Source organism: Myotis lucifugus, unplaced genomic scaffold (genome assembly GCF_000147115.1).
Source record: "Myotis lucifugus unplaced genomic scaffold, Myoluc2.0 scaffold_138, whole genome shotgun sequence".
Taxonomy (NCBI): domain Eukaryota; kingdom Metazoa; phylum Chordata; class Mammalia; order Chiroptera; family Vespertilionidae; genus Myotis; species Myotis lucifugus.
Window position 1 is genome coordinate 1,038,001 of NW_005871186.1, and position 17,178 is coordinate 1,055,178.

The 17,178-nt window shown below is 39.9% G+C and overlaps 1 protein-coding gene across 1 annotated transcript in view; it reads left to right on the top strand.

The window, feature by feature from the left end:
• Positions 1-33: 33 nt before the first annotated feature.
• NUMA1 (nuclear mitotic apparatus protein 1) overlaps positions 34-17,178 on the top strand; it is an 84,516-nt gene continuing 67,371 nt past the window's right edge. The window contains exon 1 of the mRNA XM_023758718.1: positions 34-327. The gene's annotated coding sequence lies outside the window, so the exon portion shown is untranslated. The remainder of the gene's footprint in view (positions 328-17,178) is intronic.

Sequence of the window (17,178 nt, forward strand, 5' to 3'; positions counted from 1 at the left end):
GCCCTCGCACTTCCTTTTCCCGGGTCCTCAAGCGTGCCCCGGCGAGCACACCAGCCCCCGGAGCCTATCAGAGCTCCGTGCGAGGGGGCGGAGCCAGCGTTTAAACTAACTGTGCGCTCACAGGGCTGGCGCGAGCCCGCGTCGAACTCGATCCGGAGGAAGCGGAGGCCGGCGGGAGCGCGCGGCCCGGTAACCGGCGCGGGCCGCGGCTGGCGTTCAGCCTCGGGGCCCCCAGGAATGCCCAGGTCTGGAGGGGTTGCTGGAGAGGCGGGTGCGAGCTGAAGGCCTCTTTCGGAACGGAGTCTGGTGGAGGAGAATCTCTCCGGGGTAAGGTTTGTGAGGAGGGGTGTCTGTCGGCGGGGGAGGTGCCGGGCGGCCTGTTTGGGGGCGTGTCTGTAAAATGACGCCTGAGGGCGATCTTGTGGGTGAAGGTGGGGGGCGGGGGAAATGCAGGTTTCTCAAGTGCTTGTGACGAGGGGGGGTCTTGTAATGGGAAGTCTTTGCCTATTGTTATTAGTAATACGTAGTAGGGATGAACATTTCTGAGCAACTACGTGCCAGACACTGCGCCACACCCTTTAGATGGGTCATTTAAGAAATATTCCTAACAACCTTATAGTGTATTACAGATGGGGAAATCTGAGGTTTAGCTCGGCCAGGGTTACCTAGCTAGTGCGTGGTGGGCTGTGCCGGGGTTTGGGGGGCTGGGCCTCAATGAGGACGGGAGGGGAGGAAAGAGGCTTGTGTGGGGGTGCAGGTTGTCTTGGACCAGCCACTTTATTTTAAGCCTCACTTCTCATGTATGTAAACAGCGAATTTACCTGCGTTTCCTACTTCCTGGGGCGGTTTTAAGGGTCAAGGCAGGTACGGTGTTTGGTGGAAGCGTGTTGGAGAGTGCAGATTTGTGACTGCAGTGGCCGCGTGAAGGCTGTGGGTGGGAAGGAGCCCTCTGGGCGCCTCTCACTTCACCCCGGGGCAGCAGTGTTCATCCGCGTCCTCAGAGTGTCTGCATGTTGTCCTTCTGTCAACATGTAGTGAGAGGCACTATTTAAAGAGATAATGATGGGGGGTTTTTACAAAACTGATGAAAGATATGAAAACTCAGGTTGAAGAATCACTATAAACTTCCAATAGGATAAAATTAAATCCACACCCTGTATTGAAACTACAGAACACAAATGACAAAAAAAAAAATCTTTTAAATAATCAGAAAGAAAGGCAAGTTACCTACAATGAAGTAACAAATTGTCAGCATAGTTTTCAAGAGTAAAAGCCAGAATTTCAGTGGAATAACATTTTCAAAGTGCTCAGAGAAAATCATTGGAAACCTAATACCCAGCTAAGGTAGTGTCTTCTGTCCTGGTATGCTCATGCCTATGCGATACGAAACGTTGGCATGGTCATTACTTACTTTGAAATGAATGAGCTTTTTGGGGCCGAAAGGGGATAGGAGCCTGGCCTTTCCATCTTCATTCAGTCGCGTTTGGACCTCTGTATTATGCTCTCCTCTTGCCTGGAATGGAACTGCTTTCTGACAATGTTATAATACTTACCTGCTTTAATGCATGCTTTGCTCTCTGGTGTCTGTTGCCTAGTCTTGTGTTGCCAAAGTTATGGGTTGTCAAATGTGTAACTGTGTGTGTGGGCAGAAACCTTCGATGGTAAGGGAATTGTGGAGATCTGTACTGTGGTGAATAGATGGGAATCTGGAGGGAATGTTCAGGTCACATCAAGGAGCTTTCAGTCAGCAGGGATGAGAGTGCGTTCCCTCTTTTTCTGTTCCAGCGTGGTATTTATTGCCTCTTGTAGAGGAAGAGGCACGTTACTTAGGAGGCCCAAGTGGAAGCAAATGATGAATCTTAATCTAAAGCCAAAAGCTCCACTCCCCCCAAACTAAAAGATATTGTCCCAAAGCTCACATAAGAAACATTTCTATTTAGAATGTCTTTTGTTTTTATTTATTTATGGAATATGGGAGTGGGAAGAATGCCTAAGAAGTAAGACTGGAGTTCTAGAACTGTTAGGATAGGGACAAAGCCCTGCCTCAGATGGCCAAACAGAGCTGCTGAGGGAATGTTTTGTGTCTAATTGATAAAACCCTATCTATGGTCAGTAGGTATCTTAGGGGTCATTTATTTCAGCCTCTTGCCTGCTGTACATGAAAAATATTAAAAGGTATTATCTATATAAAAAATAAGCACTTCCATAAATGAAAGTAGGTGTTCCCAAAGGCAGTCAACACCAATGTTGAACAATTCTAATTAGTAATAATTATTGTTTTGTGCTGTCAGTGATTCATTTTACCAGTATATATTTACTCTTTTTTTTCTTCTTTTCTGGTTTTATTTTTTAAATGTTTTTATTGATTTTTTTTTTTTTTTTTTTTTTAGAGAAAAAGGGAGAGGGAGAGAGAGAAACATTGATGAAACAGACATCAATTGGCTGCCTCCTGCACACCCCCTACTGGAGATCGAGCCTTCAACCCAGGGCATGTGCCCTTACTGGGAATCAAACCGGTGACCTTTTGGTGCATGGGATGATGCTCAACCAACTGAGCCACACTGGCTAGGGCTACATTTATTTTATTTTTTTCACCACTCTTTGTTGCGAGTTATTTATTTCTTTTGTGTCAGACAGATAGATATGACCTTCATGTGTTTTCTTTGATGAGGGTCTGTTGGTGATAAACACTCATTGTTGGAATATATCTTTACTTCCTCTTCATTCTTGATTGATAATTTAGCTGGGTATTAGGTTTCCAATTATTTTCTCTGAGCACTTTGAAAATGTTATTCCACTGAAATTCTGGCTTTTACTCTTGAAAACTATGCTGACAATTTATTACTTCATTGTAGGTAACTTGCCTTTCTTTCTGATTATTTAAAAGATTTTTTTTTTTTGTCATTTGTGTTCTGTAGTTTCAATACAGGGTGTGGATTTAATTTTATCCTATTGGAAGTTTATAGTGATTCTTCAACCTGAGTTTTCATATCTTTCATCAGTTTTGTAAAAATTCCCCATCATTATCTCTTTAAATAGTGCCTCTCATATTTTTTTTTAAAAATATATTTTATTGATTTTTTACAGAGAGGAAGGGAGAGGGATAGAGAGTCAGAAACATCGATGAGAGAGAAACATCGATCAGCTGCCTCCCGCACACTCCCCACTGGGGATATGCCCGCAACCAAAGCACATGCCCTTGACCGGAATCGAACCCGGGACCCTTGAGTCCGCAGGCCGACGCTCTATCCACTGAGCCAAACCGGTCAGGGCAGTGCCTCTCATATTTAACTTACATTAAACCTCCTTATTCTGTCCTCCACATCTCTTACTCTTTCATAATTTTCATCTCTTTATTTCTATAACCTTTATCTTTGCATGCTGATTTACTCTTCAGCTAGATTTAATTTGTTTTTTGAGTTCTTATTTTTATTTTTAGACATATTCTTTGGTTCATTTTCAAATCTACCTGTTTTTTATGGTATCTTTGTTTTTAATTCATTTTATGTTATAATAATTTAAAATAAATTTAAATTATAGTCTCTGTCATATTGTTCAATTATCTAAATTTTTTAGGGTTATAATCCTGCCATTTGTTGTAACCAACGCTTGCTCATGATAAATTATTTCCTCAAGTATTTTGTAATTGTGGTAAGCTCGTATTCAGAGGTGCAGCATCTACGATAATTTTATGTAGTGTGTGTTGAGGTCAGTTCTCCCAAGAGTAGTTTTTTAAAAAATATATATTTTATTGATTTTTTACAGAGAGGAAGGGAGAGGGATAGAGAGTTAGAAACATCGATGAGAGAGAGAAACATCGACCAGCTGACTCCTGCACACCTCCCACTTGGGATGTGCCCGCAACCAAAGTACATGCCCTTGACTGGAATCAAACCCGGGACCCTTCAGTCCGCAGGCTGACGCTCTATCCACTGAGCCAAACCGGTCAGGGCCCAAGAGTAGTTTTTTTTTTTTGTTTTTTTTAAAAATCAGCTTTGCTTAGGTGTAATTTATGTAAATTAACTTTAAAGGAAAAAGAGTTTTGACAAAGATGTACACCTATAAGAAGGCACTGCCTTCAATAGTTAAGATTGCTTGGTAAACTGCAAAGACTGAAAAACAAAATCCAAGTTACTAGTAAGTCTTACAACAAGCAATGGGGAATTTATGAAGTTGCAAAAATTCTTTAAAGCTATCACTAATTGTACTGAAAAATCTAGCCATATCAATTTAGGCCCGAAAAAGAAAGAAAAGGCATCGAAATTGGAAAGGAAGAAGTAAAATGATCTCTGTTCACATATTATATGATCTTATATACAGAAAACTCTGAAGATTCCACAAAAAAACTGCTAGAACTAATAAATTCAGCCAAGTAGCAGGATACAGTGTCAAAACACAAAAATCAGTTGCATTTCTGTACACTAACAATGAACAATCTGAAAATGAAATTACATGAACAATTCCATTTCCAATAGCATAAGAAATAATAAATATCTAGAAATTAACCAAAAAGGTGAAAGATTTATATAGTGAAAACTCCAAAACATTGCTGAAATTAAAGACGACAAATAGAAGTACATTTTATGTTCATGAATTGAAAGATATATATTATTAAGATGTCAATACTACCTACAGCACTCTTATTTGTTAGCTGCGTCCTGATTCTCTGAGGAGAGGGTGTTGCCTGATGCTGGTGGTATCAAACCAATCCCTATCAAAATCCTAGCAGGGTTTTTTTTTTTTTTTTTTTTTTTTTTTTTTTGTAGAAAACCCATACCTAAAATTTATATGAAATCTCAACATACCCCAAATAGCGAACACATTGAAAAAGAACAAAGCTGGAGGACTCACAATCCCTGATTTCAAAACTTACTATAAAGTAGCAATAGTTAAAACTGCGTGGTACTAGTATAAAAACAGACATATTGAACAATGAAAGAAAATAGAGAACCCAGAAATAAACCCTCTAAAACAGGGGTGGGGAAATCTTTTTTTCTACCAAGGGCTATTTAGATATTTGTAACATTATTTGTGGGCCATACAAAATTATCAACTTAAAAATTAGCCTGCTATATTTGGTGAAATACTTAATTTACCCACCCTTAATGCCTTGGCAGGGCCAGACCAAATGATTTCATGGGCCTTATGTGGCCCATGGCCCGAATGTTCCCCACCTGCTCTAAAATATGGTCAAATGATTTTTGACAAGGGTTTCAAGACCTTCAGTGGGGAAAGGACAGTTTTTTCAACAAATAGTGCTGGGAAAACTGGATATTCACATGGAAAAGAATAAAGTTGGACCCTCACCTAACACCATATATAAAAGTTAACTAGCTCTAGCCGGTTTGGCTCAGTGTATAAAGTGTCAACCTATAGACTCAAGGGTCTCAGGTTCGATTCTAGTCAAGGGCACATGCCCAGGTTGTGGGCTCGATCCCCAGTGGGGAGCATGCAGGAGGCAGCCAATTGATGATTTTCTCTCATCATTGATGTTTCTATCTCTCTCTCCCTCTTCCTTCCTCCCTGAAATTAATAAAAATATATATAAAAAATAAAAGTTAACTAAATTGGACCAAAGACCTAACTGTAAGACTTAAAACTATAAAACTCTTAAAACATATGATAGAAGCTTCATAACATTGGATTTGGTAATGATATTTTGGATATGACGTCAAAGGCAGAAACCGCAAAAGAAATAACAGACACACTGGACTTTATGAAAAAATTTTAAAAATTGTGTTATCAAAAGACACGCAACATGATAAAAAGGCAACCTATAGAATGGGAGGTAATATTTGCAAATTATATATCTGATAAGGGATTAATATCCAGAATATATAGAGAAGTTCTAAAACTAAACAATAAAAAACCAAACAAAATTATCAACTTAAAAATTAGCCTATTATATTTGTATACCTAATTCAAAAATGGCAAAGGACATTAATAGACATTTCTCCAAGAAAGATACATAGATGGCTAATAAGCATATGAAAAATCCTCAATATCACTAATCATTAGAGAATTACGAATTAAAAACTACAGTGAGCCCTTGCTGGTTGCTCACTGGTTAGAGTGTTAGCTTGTGCACCAAAGGGTCACGGGTTCGAGTTCCAGTCAAGGATATGTACCTTGGTTGCAGGCCCCTGGCCCCTGTCAGGGCGTGTGCAGGAGGCAACCAATCCATGTGTTTCTCTCACATCGATGTTTCTCTCTCTCTTTCTCTCCCCCCCTTCCTTCCACTTTCTCTAAAAAATTAACGGAAAAGTATCCTCTGGTGAGGATTAACAAAATAAACAAAACTACAGTGAGATCTTTCTCATACCCATTATGATGGTTACTAGGATGTAGAGAAATTGGAACCTTTGTGCACTGTTGGTGGGAATGTAAAATAGAATAGCCACTGTGTACAACAGTATGGTGGTTCCTCAAAATCTAAAACTAGATCTATGTGATCCCACAATTCCACTTCTAGGTGTATACCCCTTTCAAAGCTGAAAGCAGAGTCTCAAAGAGATATTTGTATACCTATGTTCATAGCAACATTACTTACAGTAACTAAAACATGGAAGCAACTTGTGCCCATCAGTTGATGAATAGATAAGCAAAATGTGGTGTATACATACAGAGAAATGTTATTTAACCTTAAAAAAGAAAAGAAATTCTGACATATGCTGTAAGATGGATGAACCTTGAAGACATTACATTAAGTGAAATAAGTCAGTCATAAAAGTACAAATGAATAATTCCACTTATAAGAGTTACCTCGAGTAGTCAAAAATCACAGAATTAGAAAATAGAATGGTGTTTTCCAGGGACTGGGAGAGTGGAGAATGAGGAATTATTATTTAGTGGGTATACAATTTCAGTTTTACAAGATGAAAAGATTAACAGAGATGGATGGTGGTGATGGTTGTACAATATTATGAAGGTATTTAATACCACTGAACTGTGCACTTAAAAAATATTAATATGGTAGACCTGGCCAGGTAGCTCAGTTGGTTAGAATGTCATCCCGATATGCCAAGGTTTAGGGTTCCATTCATGGTCAGGGCACATACAAGAGACAATCAATGAATGCATAAATAAGTGGACATCAAATCCCTCCTCTTCCCCTTCCCCCTCCCCCAACTCAATTAAAAATATTAATATGGTAAATTTGTTTTTACCACAATAAAAAAATTGAAACTAAAAGAAAAGATATAGAGCATCTTCATCACTCCCAAAAGTTTCTTCATACCTCTTTTTTTTTTTTTTTTTTTTTAAATATTTTATTGATTTTTTACAGAGAGGAAGGGAGAGAGATAGAGAGTTAGAAACATTGATCAGCTGCCTCCTGCACATCTCCCACTGGGGATGTGCCCGCAACCCAGGCACATGCCCTTGACCGGAATCGAACCTGGGACCCTTCAGTCCGCAAGCCTATAGAGCATCTTCATCACTCCCAAAAGTTTCTTCATACCTCTTTACAGTACATCTTTTCCTCACCTACTCCCCAGAAACCACTGTAGATTAATTTGCATGTTCTAGAATTTTATATAAGTCAAATCATACAGTTTTGTATCTGTTTTTCTTTTCATACAGTATGTACTCTTGAATCTGGTTTCTTTTATGTACTATAATGCATTTGAGATTTATCTATTTAGTTGCATATAACAGTAATTTACCTTCTATTGCTAAGCAGTAATCTGTTGTATGGCTATATCATACAGTATTGTTTATTGTTCACTGTTGTTGAACTTTTGGGTTGTTTTTCGCTTTTTGCTATTGTGAATAAAGTTGCTGTGGGTATCCATGTACAAATTTTTGAGTAGATATACTATATTTTCCTGTCTTTTCATATTGAATGTCTGGGTCATATTGCAGATGAAGGTCCACTTTTTAAAGAAATTACCATTTTTCCAAAGTGGTTGTACCATTTTATGTTCCCATAGCAGTATGAGAGTTCCAGTTGCTTCATGTTCTTACCAACACACTTGGTATTGTCAGTCTTTTTAGTTTGAGCCATTTTCATGGAGGTGTAGTAGTTTCTCATTGTGGTTCTAATTTGCATTTTCCTGATGACTGATGATGTTAAACATCTTTCCTATATTATTGGCCATTTGTATATCTTCTGGAGCAACTTTGTGTGTACTTCTGTTGGGCACTCAAGGCTATTGGCAATCTGGGACCAAAATGTGTGTAATTTTTTTCTTACCTGTAAATTTCCAGGGCTCAAGCTTAGTATAAATTTTAACTTCAAATCCATCTCATGTACACACCTATGGTTTTGAATTCCTAGATTTTTTTCCTCCCACTTTGCTAGGTAACCTTGGCAAGAATCCTTATTTCCTTGTGGAGAGATATTTTCCCTAATCTATCTTTTTTAAAATATGTTTGTTTGTTTTTAAATTGATTTCATAGAGGAAGGGAGAGGGAGAGAGAGAGAAACATCAGTGATGAGAGAGAATCTTTGATTGACTGCTTTCTGCATGCCCCCAGTTGGGATCGAGCCTGCAACCCAAACATGTGCCTTGACCAGGAATCAAACCATGACCTACTGGTTCATAGGTGGACACTCAACCACTGAGCCACACCGGCTGGACTCCCTGGTCTTTATTTTTACTGTAGGTATCAACCTTTATTCAGGGATCTCAGTTGCTTTTTGAGGACTCAAGAGCTGTCTCCTGGACTATGAACAGTTCATAAATACCTTATACTGCTATGAAAGTTATGCCATCAGCTCACTAATACAGTTTTCAGCTTCTTTATTTCTGGTTCCTGGGATTTCCCTTACTTTCTTCTGACTCAATTTATCTATCAGTTAGGATCCAATAAGAAAACAGAAATCACATGTAGCTATTTTATGAGATTTTAAAAATTATTATTGACTAGAGGCCTGGTGCACGAAATTCATGCATGGGTAGGGTCCCTAGGCCTGGCTGGCAATCAGGGCCGATTGGGGCCTTCCTTCCCTCGGCTGCCTTCATTCCGCACCACCCCCTGGTGGTCAGCGCACATCATAGCGAGTGGTTGAACTCCCGGTCGGTCAAACACCCAAGGGGACAATTTGCATATTAGCCTTTTATTATATAGGATTTTTAGAGAGAGAGGAAGGGAGAGGGATAGAGAGATAGAAACATTGATGAGAGAGAAACATCACGATTGCCTGCTTCCTGCACACCCCCCACCTGGGACCAAACCTGCAACCTGGGCATGTGCTCTGACTGGGAATCTAACCGTGATCTCTTGGTTCCTGGGTCGACGCTCACCCACTGTGCCACACCAGCAGGGCACACATGTAGCTATTTTAATAGAATGAACTCAGTCAAGGGAATTAGTTTAAACTCTTGTAGGAGGTTGCAAAAGCCAAAAGGGAGTCTTAAACTAACTTTTTGATATAATAACTGCATGAAGCAGTTACCTATTAGGACTGAAAAACAAAGGGAGGAAAAAAGTTGAGGTTATCAGAACCTAGAAGTCTGGAGGGATCTGGTGTTAACTGTGCCCTGATTCTCTGAGGAGAGGGGGTTGCCTGGTGCTGCTGGTGTCTCAGGGAGCTCACAGGAGGGGCCCAGAGGAGTCAGGTTTGGTTGAGCCCTGTCCAACTAGTATTGATGCCTCTGAAGGGCACAATGGAGCTGGTTCTGGGAGTTTAGAAAGAGCCAGGAAGACCCAACAGCTGTTGTCAAGAAACAGCAAGCCACAGGAGGAAGTCCTCTGTAGCTTCCTCCTGCCTTCCATTTTCCCTTTAGCACTCCTATTTACAGAACCTAACCAGGAGCCCCAGCTGGCAAAGGTGAAATGGAATTGGTGGAGTCCAAACCCTAGTATCACAGAGCAGAGCATAACAGGGTAAGTGTCAGCCTGAGAGAGAAGAACTTACTGGCACAGTCTAAAAGGATGTTTATTATATTTTCTAAGCATTATTATATTTGCAGCCATATTTAGTAGGAACATTTTTGGGTTATCTGGTTCCTTATACTACAGTCAGTAATAGCAGTAGCTAACTTTTTTTTTTTCATCATATATTGTGAGTCAGGCACTGTTCTAAGCATTTTACATGAATTGCTTCCCAAAGCTCTATGAGGTAAGTATTATTATTACTATTCCCTTTAATGGGCAAGGAAATGGAGTAATCTACCCAAAGCCATATACAGTTTGTAAAGTGGTGGAGTTGGTGTTTTAGTCCAAGAATTCTGTTACAGAATCCACATTTTTCAGGTCTTTATTATTCTGAAAGTACTTCCCTGTGTCAAAGCAAAATCTGTCTTCCTATAGCTTCCACTCACTAGTTCTAGTTTTGCCTTCTTGGAGGAGGACACAAAGTTTTTTTCTTCATTTTTGTGATAAAAATGCCTGTATTTGAAAAAAGATTTTCATGTTCTCCCCGGTGTGACATATGTAGTTCTTCCCTCACATTTGCCACAGTATGACTTTCAGATCCTTCACTAAGATTGTCATTCTTCTCTGCATGTACTCTGACTTTGCCTTTCAAAGATGGTCACACACGGTTGCTCACTCCATCTGAGCCTGAGTAGCAAAATAAGCATTGATGTCTTGGGGAGCTCTGTCAGATTCATGGTTCATTGAGAGTATACATATATAGTAACAGCCTCTCCTCTACCTCCCATTATAGGCAGCCTTTTTTCCCCCTAAGGCAACCTTTTGGTTTAATATGACCTGCTATACCAGGTATCCACTATCCTGTGTTAGTTTGGTTGATTTCTTTTATTTGAAATGTAGGGATTTATATTTAGTCCTGTTAACTTGTATCTTGTTATTTTGATACTACCAAACCTGTTAAGATCTTTTTGCCAGATCAAATCTAAAAACATTTTATTTCTTGTCCTTCACAGTTTAGAATTCCAATCAGGCCTTATATGTTTTCATTCTGTCTTTGGTCAAAAATGCTGAACATGGTAGATTTTAGAAGCAAGCTCGATGTTATCCCACTATAGCTCTTAGTCCAATTAATGAAGGTTTGGGGGAAATAGTTTTGACTATTCCTTCTGCTAAATTAAGGGAGGACTTACCTGGCAAGGGCAGTATCTAGGCCAGTGATGGCGAACCTATGACACGCGAACTCATTTTTTGGTTGATTTTTCTTTGTTAAATGGCATTTAAATATATAAAATAAATATCAAAAATATAAGTCTTTGTTTTACTATGGTTGCAGATATCAAAAAATTTCTATATGTGACACGGCACCAGAGTTAAGTTAGGGTTTTTCAAAATGCTGACATGCTGAGCTCAAAAGGTTCGCCATCACTGATCTAGGCTGTCAGTGAAGGAAGGAGAGAGTCAAGGTTAAGGGTTAGCCATTGGGTAGTCATTCATCCTAATAAGGGACCACTTGGTTGAAGTAAAATGATCTAGTTGTAGAAGGGAGAGAGGGCATATTGCACGGCATGCTCCTGGGTTGAGACCTCTGTTAGTAGCTGTGGCAGCTGCCCTTTCTGTCCTATTTCAGGGCCAATGTCTTTGAAGCCAGTGCAGGAAATGCCATTGATTTAGCCTTGTGGATTTCTTCTGCCTATTGTAGCTGAGGACTGGTTTATGTGGTGAGGAGTAAAGACTGCATATGTTTCAGGCATATTTGACCACTTGGGTACTTTCCTGTGACTGGCCAGAGACACTTGTTTTACAGGCTGTCAGGTGTTTGTGATCCCAGCTCTTGGTCCTGTGTGTGGGTAGCAATTGCTTTCTGCCCTGTAAGTGGTCATTTGTCAAGTGACCTCAGTGATGAGGTGAGGTAATAATAGCTTTGATTGCCTTCTTTTCTCTCTTTCCCGTGGTGTGACGATGTAAGTTTGGGGGAACCTCTTGTTCCCTAAGAGTGTGCCACTGCACCCCTGATCAACTGTTGCAAAGTGGACTTTGTCCAGTTGCTGACTTCCAAAGCCCAGTTTCCTTAGACAGTGAGCAACTATGTAATGTAATGAGTGCCTATTATATCTCTCACAGAGATGACTATGTAGAGAGTTATATAGTACAGGATTTCCCTCCTCAACAGCTGTTCAAAACTACAGAGACTTTATAGGAATAACATACAAATATTTATATACTCATGTATGTTTAAATATACTGATAATTTACAAAAATAATGTAACATACATACTCTTCACCTAGATTCACCAATTGTTAACATTTTGCCAAATTTGCTCTCTATCCTTCATTTTATGAACCTTTTGACTGTTAGATATGAATATCATGTTACTTCGTCCTAAGCATTTCAGTAACTATTTCCTAAAAACCAAAATATCTTCTATATAACCACAATACAATTAGCACCCAAGGAAATTTAATACTGAGTCAATACATACAATATATAGTAATTGTTTAGATTTCTCAAGTTTTCCTAATGATGTCTTTCATAGATTTTTTTTCCAATTCAGCTTTGATTGAAGGATCAGTTGTCAAGATTTTGTCATGCCGCCCTGACCGGTTTGGCTCAGTGGACCGGTTTGGCTCAGTGGATAGAGCGTCGGCCTGCGGACTGAAGGGTTCTAGGTTCGATTCCAGTCAAGGGCATGTACCTTGGTTGCCGCACATCCCCAGTAGGGGGCGTGCAGGAGGCAGCTGATCGATGTTTCTCTCTCATCTATGTTTCTGACTCTCTATCCCTCTCCCTTCCTCTCTGTAAAAAATCAATAAAATATATTTTAAAAAAAAGATTTTTGTCATGCCTCTACTCTCCTTTAACCTTGAACAGTTTAATCTCTTACTCTTAAATACCTTTTTGTTTATCATAGCATTGACATTTTTGAAGACTTCAAGTTAGTTTTTTGCAGAATGTCTCTTAATTTGGGTTTGTATGATTGTTTCCTCTTGATTAGATTCAGGCTAAACCTTTTTGGTAGAGCTAATTAGATTAATACAGTAGTTTGATTAGTGAAGCTAAGAAACACATGGAATCAGTATTCAGTTTTGCATGACAGTGTATAATTTAGTATTCGATTGTGCTGTCTAATCTGTAAGCCGTATGGGAATTAAGAGGGAACTCAGTAGGACCTGGAGTAACTAGGGATGACTTTGGCAGGCAGGTGGACAGAGTTTGAGGTAGTTGCAATATGGTTAGATAAGCCACTCTTTGGGCTTCCCATCCCACTTTTAAGGTCATATATCATGAAAACGGAATTTCTTCTTCAGAGTTTAAAGCTGTGTATTTGCCATAGTGTTTGTACTATTTGGAAGCCTAATAGTTTAGAGCTCTTGCTTCAGACAGGCCTAGAGAATTCCCAGCATTTTGCCAGCTGTCTAACGTGGGGGAAGTTTCCTCACTTGAAAGCTAGAAAGAGTATTGATAACTACTTAAAATGTGATTGCAATGCTCACAGTGAAATATTACATAAGTATTTGAATTAAAATATTTAATTTCCTTTAGGTGGGGGCAGCACTGTGTTGTTCTGCCATATGCTTCATTGGAGTATTTATTTCTGTTACCTGCCTAAGTCCTGAAGGTGTTTGAATTTAACACTGCTGGATAACAGAAGGCATGGAAATGAGAAAGGGCTTGGCTCATGCCAAGAGAAGTGGGAAGACTGGCTTAATTAGTTCAGAGTGTACACTGGAATAGTGGGAAATAAGGTTGAATAAATGACTTGAGGCCATGTAATGGAGAACTTGGAAAATTAAGCCAAAGAATTTAGATGTGGTGCTTTAGGCAGAAGAAAACCATGGCAAGTTTTTGTTAGGAGAAACACCCTAGAAATGAGGATGGTATGGAGTCTCCTGAACAGGGACCTTTCCTGCTTCATAGACCAGAATTCTAATAGGGCAGGGCCTCCCAAGTGTTGACCAGGGGTGGGTGTGGTTTGTCAATCTTGCCAGAGGAGGCCAGAATTTCTGCCCCAGTGACTCTTCCTGCTTTGCCACTGACTCACCCCATTGACCTGGGCTGTGTGGCTTCCCTTCCGGTTGCTGTCTGAGCTGCAGAACGCTGGGGCTGCCTGGGATGATGTGAGACTGAGCTGACCAACAGTGGGTGGAATGGGGGAATGAACAAGCCTTCCTGTCCCTTTGCCCCTTCTCTGGGTAAAGGCTAATTCTAAGCCAGACAGCCAGGAATCACTTTCTTGCGAGCGTGCGGAAGCTCCACTAGGAGGTAAGTCAAGATGGTTCCTGCCCTCTGCTTTTTCATAGGTCAGCTTTTTCTTGAACAGGAACTCTACTACATACTCCCCCTGCTCTGTTCTGGATTCTTCATAGTAACCTTCTTTCAGTTACTTGAGGCAAATGGGTTACTGCAGAGAGGTAGGCAAGAGGTTTAATAAACATATTCTCCTATCTGTGGGGGGAGTGTCCAAAGGTTTCACCGATCCCTAGTCTGAGATAGAGTACCCAGAACTCCTGTGAACTGAACAGTGGCTCATACCCCTAAGGCAACTGCACCGAGGTCCTGGTCATAAACCATTGTTTCTCAGCTGCTGGGTTTCAGAACCATTCTTGGTGTGTTTTAGTGCCCCCAGGGATCTCCTTTCCCTTTGAAAGAAAACAGTGAGGAACAGGGAAGGGGAGAGGTGTATGGATTGGGATGTGTAGGTTATGGTGAGAGTCAGGGTGACTGGATTTCTAGTTCTGACTGTTACTAATCAGCTGTGTGACCAGAGAAAAATTGCCTAACCTTGGTGGAAAACTAGAGTTTTCTCATATGTAAAAATGAACAGTTTGGATGATATGATCTAGAAGATTTCTTCCAGCCAAAATTTATGATTATATAATGTGTGATTGTAAAGTAATAAAATAATTTACTTTTAACACATGGGATATATTGCACATATCTTTTCCCTTTCATTGTAATTGTGGAACAGTTATAGTATTTTTAAGTTTGGCCCCCTCAAAGTAATTGTGTTCTCAACTTTTACGTTTATTCTGGTGATGCTGTCAGTGCTCAGAACATTTTTGGCTTCTAAGCCATTTTTTTGAATATCCTCAAAAGTAACAAATCTTTACTCTTGCTTGGTGGATTTAATTTTTAGAAACAGCCAGAAGATACTGTGCGAGTCAAACAAGGCAATACCTGTTTTGGTGAATGGGGTGTGTGACACTTTTTGTGTCTGTCTCACATGGAGTATGTTTTAAAGGCAGTTCCCAAGGAGTGTTTCATAAATATTTTTAAAATATATTTTTGATTTTTTTACAGAGAGGAAGGGAGGGGGATAGAGAGTTGAAACATCGATGAGAGAGAAACTGATCAGCTGCCTCCTGCACACTTCCTACTGGGCATGTGCCCACAACCAAGGAACATGCCCTTGACCGGAATCGAACCTGGGACCCTTCAGTCCGCAGGCCGATGCTCTATCCACTGAGCCAAACTGGTTAGGGTGTTTTTTGTGTATTTTTTTTAGTAAATATTTCTAGCAGTGGTAATATGTTAAAATAAATAAATAGCTTCCTAAAGAGACTATTTTGATTACAGTTTTCATTTGATTTAATAATACGGGAAATGTTTGTTTTGAAAAGTGTCACTTCGGTTATACTCACTGTGTATGTGCTTGCTTCTAGGTCAAGGTAATTAAATAGTAGAGAAAATTAGCCTTTATCATGATAGTCCTCCCAAATCACAGATGTGTTGAGGACCAAGAAAGGTTTGGAACGTGTTGCTGTAGGACATTGTAGTTGTGGAGCCATTGTTCTGAAGTCCCATCTCCAGAAGACTCACAGCCACAAGTTCTTAAGGCTGCAGCAGCCACTGCTCATCAGCATGCCAGATTCTATCAGGATTACTTCCAGGTGGCATGGCTGAAGCAGATGTTTTGGTAGCTCCAATTTTTTATAGGAGAAATGATATATCATGTCTTCATTTATTTTATTTATTTATTTAGTCAGTAGTTTAGGTTTGAAAAAGGGTAGGGATGTGTGGTGGGGTGGGAAGGGACTGTCAAAGCAGAGGGGCTATCTTTGTTTGTTTTTTATAATCCTCATCTGAGGATATTTTTTTCCCCATCATCTGAGGATATTTTTTTCCCCATTGATTTTTAGAGAGAGTGGAAGAGAGAGGGAAAGACAGAGAGAAATATTGATGTGAGAAAAACACATCGATTGGTTGCCTCCTGCACATGCCTGATCAGGGCCTGGGCCAGGGAGGAGCCTACAACCGAGGTACATGCCCTTGTCTGGAACCCTTCAGTCCGCAGGCCAGTGCTCTCTCCACTGAGCAAAACTGGCTAGGGCTAGAGGGGCTATATTGAATGTATTTTATTTTAAGGAGTAAAATGTGTGTATTATTTATTACACTGAAAAATTGTGACCACTACTAATCATGCCTTTTGGCTTAATTCTACTGAGTTAACATTAACAATAATTTGCACACAACAAGTAGTTTCCTAAGTACAAGAGATGAGTTATTTTATAAATATACTTTAAACATTATGTATTTATGGTTCAGAAGTAACCTTGAAAATTTTTAAGCACCTCGAATGCATTGATTTTATTATTTTTAAAAAATATATTTTTATTGATTTCAGAGAGGAAGGAAGAGGGAGAGAGAGATAGAAACATCAGTGATGAGGGAGAATCATTGATTGGTTGCCTCCCACACACTCCCCACTGGGGACCAAGTCCACAACTCTGGCGTGTGCTCCTGATTGGAATCAAATCTGGGACTCTTCAGTCCGCAGGCTGATGCTCTATCCACTGAGCCAAACCAACTAGGGCTCGGATGCATTTAAATTAGGCTGGTTGTAGTACCCTGGAATCTGTTACTGGAAATGGTGGTCTTGTTGATAGCTAGTAAGTAAAATAAGGTGTTAGCAGCCTGGTCCCAGATTCTTCTAAGTTACTGTGATCACTTATAATTCTCTTCCTTACTCTAAGGCAGTTATGGACTTTTTGTAATAATAGCAACAGTGGTTTTAGATGCCCTTTAATTTTTGTTTTCCATGCGCTGATTCTCCATGCTGTCTTCCACATGTCTTCCTAAGATGCTCCTCAGAAAGCTCTCAAAACATGTGGTTTCCATGTCTGCATCATCATCTTTTATGGGCTTGCCATCTTCACTATTCTTACTCAGCAGTTTGGATGCTGCATTCCTCCTCATATCCGAATTTTGCTTGCTAATGTCTCCATTCTGGTTCCACCTATGCTGAATCCCATCATATACAGGATCAAGACAAAGCAAATCCAAGAGCAGGCTGTTCACATGTTTTTATCAAAGCAGGAATAACTTTGGAAGAGGATCAGAGTTTTCACCATCTATAG